Source organism: Pseudophryne corroboree, chromosome 9 (genome assembly GCF_028390025.1).
Source record: "Pseudophryne corroboree isolate aPseCor3 chromosome 9, aPseCor3.hap2, whole genome shotgun sequence".
Classification (NCBI taxonomy): Eukaryota; Metazoa; Chordata; class Amphibia; order Anura; family Myobatrachidae; genus Pseudophryne; species Pseudophryne corroboree.
The window spans coordinates 182,817,585-182,833,454 of NC_086452.1; positions in this window are offsets into that span (position 1 = coordinate 182,817,585).

The following is a 15,870-nucleotide window of genomic DNA, read 5'->3' on the forward strand; positions in this document are numbered from 1 at the left end:
AGGATCCCAATTTTAATCATATGCTACACACCTCCAGAAAGCTGGTCAGGCCAGAGGCGCGTCACATGACCCCTAAACACGTGGGACTTCCAGCCTGTGTTGACGCTGTCTCCCTGGCAAGCGCATCGTTACCGGAAGTCGTCACCGGAAGTTCACCAGCGCCGTCTCCATGGCAGCACCATCTCCATAGTAACCCGGGCGTGTCTGGTTCCGTCTCCACGTGTACAGGGTCTGTAACGTCACATCCGCCATGACATCATCCTGACCTGTTGTTGCCATAGCAATACTCGGATGTAAACATATCCTTCTAACTCTTTAAAATTCATAAAAATCTCAATGCAGGCCAAGTGTCTAAGATAAACAGAGACTCCTCATATGACCTAAAATACAAAAACATCTTATGGTAACATAATTCAAAATAGAGAAATGTAAACTGGCGCTTATGTGTTTCTCCAATATTAATAAATGACTGTGGATCGATTTCAATAAAAATGACATAAAATTTATTACCTATACATCAAACTAAAAATATCAAAAACATGAAATTCAGATGTGATCGTGAAATTAGGGCATGAATGGAGCTGAAGAATATTTTAAAAAGGCTGCTTTTAGTGTCCACAAAGGATCCCGGACTGAGTGCCGTATGCAAAGTTCCCTGGGGAGAGGAAATAAATACAGCTGGTATTACCCGTGTTGATGGAGACTTCCAGAAGTTTGGTGATTTTATCAGCAGGCAAGCTGTGGCATTTTAGACAAACTGGGTCTCTCCAATCGGTGCTGTATAGATGAAATCCCTCAGAGTTCCAATGGCAAAATTTGAAAGTCCATATCTGGATCCGTCTTAAAAGTGGGACACTTGTAGTGGTCGTAGCAGCTTCAACACTTAACGCGTTTCCCTAGGCTAGATCACCTAGCTTCATCAGAAGTATGCATACGGCACTCAGTCCGGGATCCTTTGTGGACACTAAAAGCAGCCTTTTTAAAATATTCTTCAGCTCCTTTCATGCCCTAATTTCACGATCACATCTGAATTTCATGTTTTTGATATTTTTAGTTTGATGTATAGGTAATAAATTTTATGTCATTTTTATTGAAATCGATCCACAGTCATTTATTAATATTGGAGAAACACATAAGCGCCAGTTTACATTTCTCTGTTTAAACATTTTTAGGGACTGACAATCCCTACTGGCAGCTGTGACAGCGCGTCTAGGTCATTTTCCTTGTTTTTATAATTCAATATAGGCATGATGTAAATGAACACACAAATATAAACTATGCTGTGAGCAAATATCTGTACAAAAATCCATAATAGAATATAAAATCCATAAAATATTATAAAAAACACTTTAATTCAAAGTCATTATTAATACCTTGTGGATGAAGTGTGTTGAAATAAAAAATAAACTGCATCTCACATTTGGCCAAAAGATAAGCACTATCTTTTTGATGGGAATTACATCAAACCAATTTAATGCCAGCAAATCTTACAATGCCTGATGTGGAACAATTATGATTTTTTTTTTTAAGTGGTTGGACAGAGCATGGGTCTCCAAACCTTTTTTAATGTTCCTACAATGCTCCCCTATCCGTATTTTCAACGCCCGAGAGGCACGTCCTATGTAAAAGAGGTGGCATGAACATTCAATAAAATATACAACATTGCTCATATTGCATGTAATAAAATCTTTTCATTTAAAAGTATATCCATTTATACTGATTTTATCCAATTTTTTTGTGCCATCACTTTTAACCTCTCTGCATCCTATACATGAGCCACAATGATGAAAGCCCTTAGTGGCAATCCTGCCCTCTCGTTTTTTGGGGGGAAGGTAGCTCCTTACCAAGGAATTTTTCAAGTTTGGGGCTTTTTTATAAATGAAAACCGGACGTTCCAGAATAACTCCATTTAAAATTGGATCTTTTCTCAGAATATTCCAATTTTTCTTAAAAGATTTCTCTAAAATTCTATGTTGGGAATTATAACCCGTAATAAAAGCCCACTCATATCTATTATTCTGGGGTCTTTTCTCAGTATTAATCTCCAAAAGGTCTTTCCTATCCACCTTTTCCACTTCTTTTAAAGCTTGTTCAATTTGTCTAATCTTATATTCGTTTTCTATGAATCTTATTTTTAATTCCTCAGCTTGTTCTTTAAAAGTATCCTCATCCGTACAATTTCTCTTCAGACGTTTCAATTGGCCTTGTGGAATCGAATTTAACCAATTAATGTGATGACAACTGTCATACCCTATATAGGTCCTCGAGTCCGTCTGTTTTGTAAGGGTCTTAGTACGTATTGTCTGATTTTCTATCAACACCGTAATATCTAGAAAGTCCACTGTATTTTTGTTGATATCTGGTGGGAGATGGTCACACTAGAAAAATATGTGGGCCATGAGGTAATCTCAAGAGGCCTAAAGATAGACAAAAAAGCCTCTTTTGAGACCTCGTCTGACTCATTCAAAGATGAATGGGAGAGAATTGTGAGTGAATGTTCCTTCATATTAATGAACCTCATCATTAATGAGAGAAGGAGGGAACTGGCACACTTAGATGAAGAAGTAAAGAAATGTAAAGATCTGATCATACCCTTTGCAGATCTACCAGACTATAAACTATTTGAAAACAAGATAGAACTAACTATTAAGAAAAATTAGAAAATAATGGTAGATAGGAAGATAAGAAAATTTATAAGGGACAAGAAAGCATTAGATGAAGAAGTTTCACCAACTAACAAGACACCAGATAAAACCACTAAACCACATATCCAATCAGACAGGGGAAATAGACTGTCAATTAAGGTTCAGGATTCCCCCCATAAGAGATGATGGTTTCAATAATAGAAACCGCAACCATCATAAGCAGGAGTACTATAGAACAAGAGCTAGAGTTCCCCAAAAACAACAAAGGAATTACGGAGACAGATTTAGATCAAACAATAGAAATCAGGGACGGATGAGAGACAGATATGGAGAAAATAGAGAACGAGGATGGAGAGAGGAGTATAGAGAGAAGGAGGGATTTTCTGATCGGACCCCCTTACTGTTGAGAAATAGATATGGAGCATTGGAAGGTAGACACGAGAGTCCAGATTTTTTAGAGCGGGGTAGGAGAAATCTCAATTGGAGGTAAAGAAAATAAGCACACATAGAGGAAAGAGGGGGGTGTTAGAAAGAAGAGGTGCAAGAAAAGGAAGAATCCCTCAAGTCATAAGGGTACATTGAGGGTGAATGCTGAGAAAGACGCCCCCAGTAATACAGGGACGGTACTTGGTGACAAGGATCCGTCTAATAAGGAGAAAGGAGTGAAGATATTCAATATTAGTTCCCATGTTTTAACCGTACATGAAAAAGGAGTCTTAGAAAAAGGCCTCAAATATGCACCTGCCACCTCCATTAACAAATTTGAAACCTTTATAGATATTCATAAATTTGTTCGCAAATTATGTATAAAAAAGTTTTTCCGTACCAAAGAGACAGTTACAGATTTTGGTTCCACAGAATTATCTACTAGGACACCTTTCAAACCGAAATCGGTGTTCTTCCCGACACATGTTAAAGGGAATTTTATAGACACGTTCTGTGAATTGGTGAAAGAGGATTTAAGAGATATAAAACCGATGGGTATAAAATTTAATCTGACCTTTAAGGAGAGGGGAGCTCTTAAGGACCTTAGAACCAATTCAGATATAACCATCAAACCTGCTGATAAGGGCGGAGGGGTGGTTGTCATGGATACCGATTGGTATTTAAAACAGATAGAGGAACATGTAGGAGATAAAACACCTATCAAAAACTCCGGTCAGATCCAACAGGTAAGATCTGTTCAGATTTACAGACCCATCATCAATAGATATAAAGAATTGGGGATTTTAGAAGAGAAAGAAATAAAGTTCCTTCTTCACCCTAATCCAATCATACCAGCACTCTATTTACTGCCTAAAGTGCACAAGAGCGTTACGCATCCCCCTGGCAGACCGATCATATCAGGGATCATATATATTGATTTTTTTCTCCAACCCTTGGTAGTCAGAAATTTTTCACATTTAAAGGAAACAAAAGAGTTTTTACAATTTTTGTCCACGGTTCAATGGGAAGAGAACATGTTCATGGTAACAGCTGATGTCAAATCATTATATTCAATAATTGAACATGAGGCAGGTGTGAAAGCTGTAACGAACTACTTGAGGAATAGTTCCTTAGAAGAACAAGTTCAGCATTTTATCTTAGATGGTATAAAATTCATTTTACACAATAATTATTTCATTTTTAATGGGGAATTTTTTATCCAGAAGGTTGGCACAGCCATGGGCACCAGATTCGCTCCAAGCTACACTAACATCTTCGTGGGACAGTGGGAGAGGGAATATGTTTGGAATAACAACCCATTTGGAGCGAAACTGGTGTCCTGGCGTCGCTATATTGACAACGTTTTTTTCATATAGAAGGGAGAAAAATAAATTTTAGATCAATTTTGTTCTTATTTAAATATGAACTCATTAAATCTAGAGTTTACTTTTAATATCAACAATAATACAGTGGACTTTCTAGATATTACGGTGTTGATAGAAAATCAGACAATACCTACTAAGACCTTTAAAAAACAGATGGACTCGAGGACCTATATAGGGTATGACAGTTGTCATCACATTAATTGGTTAAATTCGATTCCACAAGGCCAATTGAAATGTCTGAAGAGAAATTGTACAGATGAGGATACTTTTAAAGAACAAGCTGAGGAATTAAAAATAAGATTAATAGAAAACGGATATAAGATTGAAAAAAATTGAACAAGCTTTAAAAGAAGTGGAAAAGGTGGATAGGAAAGACCTTTTGGAGATTAATACTGAGAAAAGACCCCAGAATAATAGATATGAGTGGGCTTTTATTACGGGTTAATATTCCCAACATAGAATTTTAGAGAAATCTTTTAAGAAAAATTGGAATATTCTGAGAAAAGATCCAATTTTAAATGGAGTTATTCTGGAATGTCCGGTTTTTATTTATAAAAAAGCCCCAAACTTGAAAAATTGAAAGCCCTTAGTGGCATTCCTGCCCTCTCGTTTTTTGGGGGAAGGTAGACCAAGGAGCTACCTTCCCCCCAAAAAACGAGAGGGCAGGATTGCCACTAAGGGCTTTCATCATTGTGGCTCATGCATAGGATGCAGAGAGGTTAAAAGTGATGGCACAAAAAATTGGATACAATCAGTATAAATGGATATACTTTAAATTAAAAGATTTTATTACATGCAATATGAGCAATGTTGTATATTTTATTGAATGTTCATGCCACCTTTTTTACATAGGACGTGCCTCTCGGGCATTGAAAATACGGATAGGGGAGCATTGTAGGAACATTAAAAAAAGTTTGGAGACCCATGCTCTGTCCAACCACTTCAAAAAAAAATCATAATTGTTCCACATCAGGCATTGTAAGATTTGCTGGCATTAAATTGGTTAGATGTAATTCCCATCGAAAAGATAGTGCTTCCCTTTTGGCCAAATGTGAGATGCAGTTTATTTTTTATTTTAACACACTTCATCCACAAGGTATTAATAATGACTTTGAATTAAAGTGTTTTTTAATAATATTTTATGGATTTTATATTCTATTAGGGATTTTTGTATGGATATTTGCTCACAGCACAGTTTATAGTTGTGTGTTCATTTACACCATGCCTATTTTGAATTATGTTACCATAAGATGTTTTTGTATTTTAGGTCATATGAGGAGTCTCTGTTTATCTTAGACACTTGGCCTGCATTGAGATTTTTATGAATTTTAAAGAGTTAGAAGGAAATGTTTACATCCGAGTATTGCTATGGCAACAACCGGTCAGGAGGATGTCAGGGCGGATGTGACGTTACAGACCCTGTACACGTGGAGACGGACCTCCGGTGAAGACGCGCCCGGGTTACTATGGAGACGGCGCTGGTGAACTTCCGGTGACTACTTCCGGTAATGATGCGCTTTTGTTGCCAGGGAGACAGCGTCAACACAGGCTGGAAGTCCCGCGTGTTTAGGGGTCATGTGACGCGCCTCCGGCCTGACCAGCTTTCTGGAGGTGTATAGCATTTGATTGACATTGGGATCCTCCACTCAAATAACAATAGAGTGGAAACGGAGGCTCATGATTGGTACATGAATAATCAATGGATGGACATTGGGGATTGGTGATGTGGGGTTTATAAACAGGATCTGGACTAAGGTTTTTCATACTGCCTTGAGAAAGACCCAGAGCATTTGGGTCAAAACGTGTTGGCTATCTATTGGACCCCCAAATTCCAGTGAAGGATTGGACTGTGGTGCTTTTACCTGAGGGCCATCCCAGACTGTCCACCTGGGGAGACCATCTGGTGACTATTAACAAACGTGCTTTTTGAGAGCTGCTTCACACCAGTTCTCAATAAACTCTGGTAATTGTTCTGTCAGACACATCCATATTGGACTTGGGGATTGTTTGGACCGTTTTTATATGTTTTGTATGTGTATGTCATCAAATTAAAATTATTGTACTACACATGATGATATTCTGGTTGTTCCCTATATCGTGAGAACTCATCTGTCAAAAGAAGATGAAGTTTTGAGGAGAATCTTCACCACAAAGGAATGTATTGATATATCATTATCTTCATTCATATATACACACACTGTTTAGGCACCTGTTTATAGCATTTATCCTATTTCTGTTTGTACAAACTTTTGTTTGTGCAGCTCTCTGCACATGCATTCGCACCCCTGCACAGCGATTACACCCACCCCCTGTAGGCAGCGACTTCCTGGTTGCAGCAGTGCAAAAAGAGCCTACTTGTGACCAGGTCTGAATTAGGCCCACAGTACCATGGCTGAAGTCACTGAGCTCTTCAGAACGTCCCATTTGTATCACACATGTTTGCAAATGGAGACTGCATGGCTAGGTGCTTGATTTTATACACCTGTGGCTATGGATCTGAATGAAACACCTGAATTGAATAATCAACAGGTGTGGCCAATGTTTTTGTCCATATAGTGTAGCATAGAGACCACAGGCCAAAAGTACAAGAGGCCTATTATACTTAGGAGGATTTGAGAGGTAGGGGAATAGAACAAGTCCACAATGGGGAAATTCATCTAAAGACAAATGAGTAAAGGTGAAATGGAAAAAGAAGGGTGGGAGATGGGGCAGTGGAGGGGTGAGGACAGGGGTAGAGAAACAGGCTAATTGTGAGAGCATGATAAAGAGGAAGCAAGGGAGACGGAAGCTTCAGAATAGAAACAGAAAATGGATGAGAGTTACGTACAGTCAAAGGAGCCCAGGAAGGGTCATGTTATGGAACGCATACCAAAGGGACCAAATTGCATGAAACTAGACCACTGTGTTGTTCGAAGGTCGGTAATATATTCCATTTTAGAAACAAACCAAACCCTATTTATCAGCTCCTGATGAGTCAGAGGAGTCGGCTGTTTCCAGGTTTTGGCTAATCGACATTAAGCTGTGCTAGCAATGTGAAGAATCAATTTGTTAACAGATTTTGATGTCTGGCAGATTGGGGCACACAAGGGCATGTTAGCCGGAGTGAGTGAGGGGCTGAGGGCCATCACTGAGCTGATCAGCAAATGGACCATTGCCCAAAAGACAATAATACAAGGACAGGTCCACCAGATATGAAAAAAGGTGCCCTCATGGCCGCATCTTCGCCAGCATTGGTCAGACACAGTGGGGAGGAACAAGGTACCACAGAGTGTAGACTTTGTAGTACTTTCAATACTTTTAAAACACTCAAATTATAATTTTAATGCTCAAAATGGATAGTACTTTGATTGTCAGATCATAATATTATATAGTTTACTTTTACCACTGCTAATGATGGAACTTAACTGCATTTTATTTGCGTCAGAGTTTAGTACCCCACCACCATCCCAGTTCATCTTATTAAAAAATGTGCCAGGTTTTGCACCCTTACAAATTATAGTTGTTGTGAAAGAGCATCTAAAGATTGGTGTACGAGTTTCCCAAATCAAACCCCGGAAGATGACCACAGCTATTACCATGAAGCCTTCCTATGAAAATATGGGATGGAGGCCCTAAGCAATTATACAGAAGTGAAAGATCTAAAAATTTATATAACTAAAGACTTGTTTAGTTCAATTCTGGATCGCACAGGTCTCAGGGGTTCCATAAGCTACTCTGAGGCATTTCTCATGATGTGGCTTAAAGCCACCAAGCAGCAGCCACTCATAACACATGATGGTTTCTCCAGTAATTTTACCATTTTTTAAGGAAAAATGGAATCACAAGGAATCAAATATATTTCCGCTGTAGATTTCAAATTTTTGTAGGTCCCAATAGGAAACCAAGATACATTTCACAGTTATTTGTGAAACATCTGGTACTATCTTTATATTGCAATATTAAAAACAGCCCTTATTTTGCACATACCACAGAGTGGAAACATACAGAGAAGGCACATATCTACCAAAATAAGATTTATTGAGATTATACCAATTAAGGAAGATTTTAAACATCATCCACTTAAAACTAGACAAAATAAGACATGCAAGTACTGAGTTGCATTGGAGTTAGTTGAGTTGCATGCTGCATAAGTGCAGTTGTTAGTGTGCCACTTCCAGCATTTGAGTACATCACAGAGAAGAAAGAAGTGATCACATCCCATAAATGACTGACAGCCAATAACAAAAACATTTTGGCTAAAACACCAGTTAGTGAAGTTAGCAGGAAATTCATTGAAATTAATTTTTTATAGTGCACAATGTACAATCTCTATAATTTTTCTCCTCCTGCTTACTATACATATTAAAATACAAAAAAATAACGTGTAAAGCATTTTTTTTTTATGGATGCTTGTTTCATATATACCTGTATATGTTTTAGATACGCTCATGATCTACTAGATGAATGGGGCTACAACAAGATATAGAAACAGACAAAAAATCTACACAGTAGATGTTTACACTCTAATGAAAAATATCCTAAAAAAGATAATTGCAGGGGGAAAAAAATGTTGAAAGTAGCATGTGCTACTGCACAGAAGCCATGTTTCCTATGGGAGGCTTCATTCCCTAACCAAGATGGCCACTGAACCTATTACTGCGCATGCACGGCATCCTCTTGTCACAGTGTCAGAGTGACACAGTGGAACACAGCTGTGTAACACTTAGCTCCGGTTAGCCTACAATATACACATTACCAATACTTTCCATAGTGATTCTGCACCTCTACCCGTATCTTGCATAAACTTGCTGGCTGGTGTGCTGTGTGACACCCCACTCCACTCAAGCTCTGATCCATCCAACCAGTGTGTATCTGAGTGAGTACATCTTCAATAAACCAAATACACTGATTAAGCAACTGCGCTGTTAATAGTTTTGAAAACCCGCTGGTGTGTAGTTACTCTGCTCCATCTTAAGTCTGTTATACTCTCCTCCCCCAGCCCTAACCCTAACCTGCCCGCTATACTTACAGTCAGGATGCCGTCATCAGTCTCCTGACCCTGTCAGTATTCCATCTTTGGCATTTTGACGGGTCTCGGGATTCCGGCGTTGGCATTCTGACTGCCAGTATCCCGACAGCCGGTATCTTAACCACATCCTGTCTGTACACATAGCAAATTTCCAAAAGAAAAAACTGATGTACAGTATATTAGGATGACATCATGCAACATCATGCAACTAACCTGTTTTTCTTTTTGCATTGTATGTCATTTTAACCTTCTCATCAATTTACCCAGAAATCTAACAATGATCTAATTTTTTCGAGGTTTAAAAGAACTTCTCAACAGTGTGTGTCAGAACAATCTGCTATAGTTCCTTGTACAAAACACATCTTGTGGAACCAATTCTTGATTAAACTTCAAAATGTGTTTAATATATTACATAGTGCCGTACATTCCCAAGGAGAATAAATAAGCTCTGTACATGGTCGAATGCATCTCTTCAGTATTACTCCTGATTAAAGCAAAGACTAAATGACAACATGTGGGGAACAGTTATACATACATCCCTCTAACTCCATCTAACTCCATCATACAAATAATGTTCTCTTGCATTTTCTCATTCCAGAGGGAGGCAGATTGACAAGTCTGTCATTTCTCTTTGGCTGTAGTGGCAATGTATGAAAAAGGTGGCATATAAAGAACATTTTTCCATTTTGTCAACCTGTACATTAAATCATTGGTGTGATACTCTGCTTTGACAGCTGTCGACACACAAGAACATGGGTAATATTAGAGATGAGCACCTGAAATTTTTCGGGTTTTGTGTTTTGGTTTTGGGTTCGGTTCCGCGGCCGTGTTTTGGGTTCGAACGCGTTTTGGCAAAACCTCACCGAATTTTTTTTGTCGGATTCGGGTGTGTTTTGGATTCGGGTGTTTTTTTTCAAAAAACACTAAAAAACAGCTTAAATCATAGAATTTGGGGGTCATTTTGATCCCAAAGTATTATTAACCTCAAAAACCATAATTTACACTCATTTTCAGTCTATTCTGAATACCTCACACCTCACAATATTATTTTTAGTCCTAAAATTTGCACCGAGGTCGCTGTGTGAGTAAGATAAGCGACCCTAGTGGCCGACACAAACACCGGGCCCATCTAGGAGTGGCACTGCAGTGTCACGCAGGATGTCCCTTCCAAAAAACCCTCCCCAAACAGCACATGACGCAAAGAAAAAAAGAGGCGCAATGAGGTAGCTGTGTGAGTAAGATTAGCGACCCTAGTGGCCGACACAAACACCGGGCCCATCTAGGAGTGGCACTGCAGTGTCACGCAGGATGGCCCTTCCAAAAAACCCTCCCCAAACAGCACATGACGCAAAGAAAAAAAGAGGCGCAATGAGGTAGCTGTGTGAGTAAGATTAGCGACCCTAGTGGCCGACACAAACACCGGGCCCATCTAGGAGTGGCACTGCAGTGTCACGCAGGATGTCCCTTCCAAAAAACCCTCCCCAAACAGCACATGACGCAAAGAAAAAAAGAGGCGCAATGAGGTAGCTGTGTGAGTAAGATTAGCGACCCTAGTGGCCGACACAAACACCGGGCCCATCTAGGAGTGGCACTGCAGTGTCACGCAGGATGTCCCTTCCAAAAAACCCTCCCCAAACAGCACATGACGCAAAGAAAAAAAGAGGCGCAATGAGGTAGCTGACTGTGTGAGTAAGATTAGCGACCCTAGTGGCCGACACAAACACCGGGCCCATTTAGGAGTGGCACTGCAGTGTCAAGCAGGATGTCCCTTCCAAAAAACCCTCCCCAATCAGCACATGATGCAAAGAAAAAGAAAAGAAAAAAGAGGTGCAAGATGGAATTGTCCTTGGGCCCTCCCACCCACCCTTATGTTGTATAAACAAAACAGGACATGCACACTTTAACCAACCCATCATTTCAGTGACAGGGTCTGCCACACGACTGTGACTGATATGACGGGTTGGTTTGGACCCCCCCCAAAAAAGAAGCAATTAATCTCTCCTTGCACAAACTGGCTCTACAGAGGCAAGATGTCCACCTCATCATCACCCTCCGATATATCACCGTGTACATCCCCCTCCTCACAGATTATCAATTCGTCCCCACTGGAATCCACCATCTCAGCTCCCTGTGTACTTTGTGGAGGCAATTGCTGCTGGTCAATGTCTCCGCGGAGGAATTGATTATAATTCATTTTAATGAACATCATCTTCTCCACATTTTCTGGATGTAACCTCGTACGCCGATTGCTGACAAGGTGAGCGGCGGCACTAAACACTCTTTCGGAGTACACACTTGTGGGAGGGCAACTTAGGTAGAATAAAGCCAGTTTGTGCAAGGGCCTCCAAATTGCCTCTTTTTCCTGCCAGTATAAGTACGGACTGTGTGACGTGCCTACTTGGATGCGGTCACTCATATAATCCTCCACCATTCTATCAATGTTGAGAGAATCATATGCAGTGACAGTAGACGACATGTCCGTAATCGTTGTCAGGTCCTTCAGTCCGGACCAGATGTCAGCATCAGCAGTCGCTCCAGACTGCCCTGCATCACCGCCAGCGGGTGGGCTCGGAATTCTGAGCCTTTTCCTCGCACCCCCAGTTGCGGGAGAATGTGAAGGAGGAGATGTTGACAGGTCGCGTTCCGCTTGACTTGACAATTTTGTCACCAGCAGGTCTTTCAACCCCAGCAGACTTGTGTCTGCCGGAAAGAGAGATCCAAGGTAGGCTTTAAATCTAGGATCGAGCACGGTGGCCAAAATGTAGTGCTCTGATTTCAACAGATTGACCACCCGTGAATCCTTGTTAAGCGAATTAAGGGCTCCATCCACAAGTCCCACATGCTTAGCGGAATCACTCCGTGTTAGCTCCTCCTTCAATGTCTCCAGCTTCTTCTCCAAAAGCCTGATGAGGGGAATGACCTGACTCAGGCTGGCAGTGTCTGAACTGACTTCACGTGTGGCAAGTTCAAAGGGCATCAGAACCTTGCACAACGTTGAAATCATTCTCCACTGCGCTTGAGACAGGTGCATTCCACCTACTATATCGTGCTCAATTGTATAGGCTTGAATGGCCTTTTGCTGCTCCTCCAACCTCTGAAGCATATAGAGGGTTGAATTCCACCTCGTTACCACTTCTTGCTTCAGATGATGGCAGGGCAGGTTCAGTAGTTTTTGGTGGTGCTCCAGTCTTCTGTACGTGGTGCCTGTACGCCGAAAGTGTCCCGCAATTCTTCTGGCCACCGACAGCATCTCTTGCACGCCCCTGTCGTTTTTTAAAAAATTCTGCACCACCAAATTCAAGGTATGTGCAAAACATGGGACGTGCTGGAATTTGCCCATATTTAATGCACACACAATATTGCTGGCGTTGTCCGATACCACAAATCCACAGGAGAGTCCAATTGAGGTAAGCCATTCCGCGATGATCTTCCTCAGTTGCCGTAAGAGGTTTTCAGCTGTGTGCGTATTCTGGAAAGCGGTGATACAAAGCGTAGCCTGCCTAGGAAAGAGTTGGCGTTTGCGAGATGCTGCTACTGGTGCCGCCGCTGCTGTTCTTGCGGCGGGAGTCCATACATCTACCCAGTGGGCTGTCACAGTCATATAGTCCTGACCCTGCCCTGCTCCACTTGTCCACATGTCCGTGGTTAAGTGGACATTGGGTACAACTGCATTTTTTAGGACACTGGTGAGTCTTTTTCTGACGTCCGTGTACATTCTCGGTATCGCCTGCCTAGAGAAGTGGAACCTAGATGGTATTTGGTAACGGGGGCACACTGCCTCAATAAATTGTCTAGTTCCCTGTGAACTAACGGCGGATACCGGACGCACGTCTAACACCAACATAGTTGTCAAGGCCTCAGTTATCCGCTTTGCAGCAGGATGACTGCTGTGATATTTCATCTTCCTCGCAAAGGACTGTTGAACAGTCAATTGCTTACTGGAAGTAGTACAAGTGGGCTTACGACTTCCCCTCTGGGATGACCATCGACTCCCAGCAGCAACAACAGCAGCGCCAGCAGCAGTAGGCGTTACACGCAAGGATGCATCGGAGGAATCCCAGGCAGGAGAGGAATCGTCAGAATTGCCAGTGACATGGCCTGCAGGACTATTGGCATTCCTGGGGAAGGAGGAAATTGACACTGAGGGAGTTGGTGGGGTGGTTTGCGTGAGCTTGGTTACAAGAGGAAGGGATTTACTGGTCAGTGGACTGCTTCCGCTGTCACCCAAAGTTTTTGAACTTGTCACTGACTTATTATGAATGCGCTGCAGGTGACGTATAAGGGAGGATGTTCCGAGGTGGTTAACGTCCTTACCCCTACTTATTACAGCTTGACAAAGGGAACACACGGCTTGACACCTGTTGTCCGCATTTCTGTTGAAATACCTCCACACCGAAGAGCTGATTTTTTTGGTATTTTCACCTGGCATGTCAACGGCCATATTCCTCCCACGGACAACAGGTGTCTCCCCGGGTGCCTGACTTAAACAAACCACCTCACCATCAGAATCCTCCTGGTCAATTTCCTCCCCAGCGCCAGCAACACCCATATCCTCCTCATCCTGGTGTACTTCAACACTGACATCTTCAATCTGACTATCAGGAACTGGACTGCGGGTGCTCCTTCCAGCACTTGCAGGGGGCGTGCAAATGGTGGAAGGCGCATGCTCTTCACGTCCAGTGTTGGGAAGGTCAGGCATTGCAACCGACACAATTGGACTCTCCTTGTGGATTTGGGATTTCGAAGAATGCACAGTTCTTTGCTGTGCTGCTTTTGCCAGCTTGAGTCTTTTCATTTTTCTAGCAAGAGGCTGAGTGCTTCCATCCTCATGTGAAGCTGAACCACTAGCCATGAACATAGGCCAGGGCCTCAGCCGTTCCTTGCCACTCCGTGTCGTAAATGGCATATTGGCAAGTTTACGCTTCTCCTCCGACAATTTTATTTTAGGTTTTGGAGTCCTTTTTTTTCTGATATTTGGTGTTTTGGATTTGACATGCTCTGTACTATGACATTGGGCATCGGCCTTGGCAGACGACGTTGCTGGCATTTCATCGTCTCGGCCATGACTAGTGGCAGCAGCTTCAGCACGAGGTGGAAGTGGATCTTGATCTTTCCCTAATTTTGGAACCTCAACATTTTTGTTCTCCATATTTTAATAGGCACAACTAAAAGGCACCTCAGGTAAACAATGGAGATGGATACTAGTATACAATTATGGACTGCCTGCCGAGTGCAGACACAGAGGTAGCCACAGCCGTGAACTACCATACTGTACTGTGTCTGCTGCTAATATAGACTGGTTGATAAAGAGATGTCTATGTAACTATGTATGTATAAAGAAGAAAGAAAAAAAAACCACGGTTAGGTGGTATACAATTATGGACGGACTGCCTGCCGAGTGCAGACACAGAGGTAGCCACAGCCGTGAACTACCGTACTGTACTGTGTCTGCTGCTAATAATATAGACTGGTTGATAAAGAGATGTCGTAGTAGTATGTATGTATAAAGAAGAAAGAAAAAAAAACCACGGTTAGGTGGTATACAATTATGGACGGACTGCCTGCCGAGTGCAGACACAGAGGTAGCCACAGCCGTGAACTACCGTACTGTACTGTGTCTGCTGCTAATATAGACTGGTTGATAAAGAGATGTCTATGTAACTATGTATGTATAAAGAAGAAAGAAAAAAAAACCACGGTTAGGTGGTATACAATTATGGACGGACTGCCTGCCGAGTGCAGACACAGAGGTAGCCACAGCCGTGAACTACCGTACTGTACTGTGTCTGCTGCTAATATAGACTGGTTGATAAAGAGATGTCTATGTAACTATGTATGTATAAAGAAGAAAGAAAAAAAAACCACGGTTAGGTGGTATACAATTATGGACGGACTGCCTGCCGAGTGCAGACACAGAGGTAGCCACAGCCGTGAACTACCGTACTGTACTGTGTCTGCTGCTAATATAGACTGGTTGATAAAGAGATGTCGTAGTAGTATGTATGTATAAAGAAGAAAAAAAAACCACGGTTAGGTGGTATACAATTATGGACGGACTGCCTGCCGAGTGCAGACACAGAGGTAGCCACAGCCGTGAACTACCGTACTGTGTCTGCTGCGACTGGATGATAAATGATATAAAAAATATATATATATCACTACTGCAGCCGGACAGGTATATATTATATATTATATAATGACGGACCTGCTGGACACTGTCTGTCAGCAGAATGAGTTTTATTTTTATAGAATAAAAAAAACAACAACACACAAGTGAAGTCACACGATGAGTGTTTAACTTTTTCAGGCAATCACAATATAAGTATACTACTAACTATACTGGTGGTCAGTGTGGTCAGGTCACTGGTCAGTCACACTGGCAGTGGCACTCCTGCAGCAAAAGTGT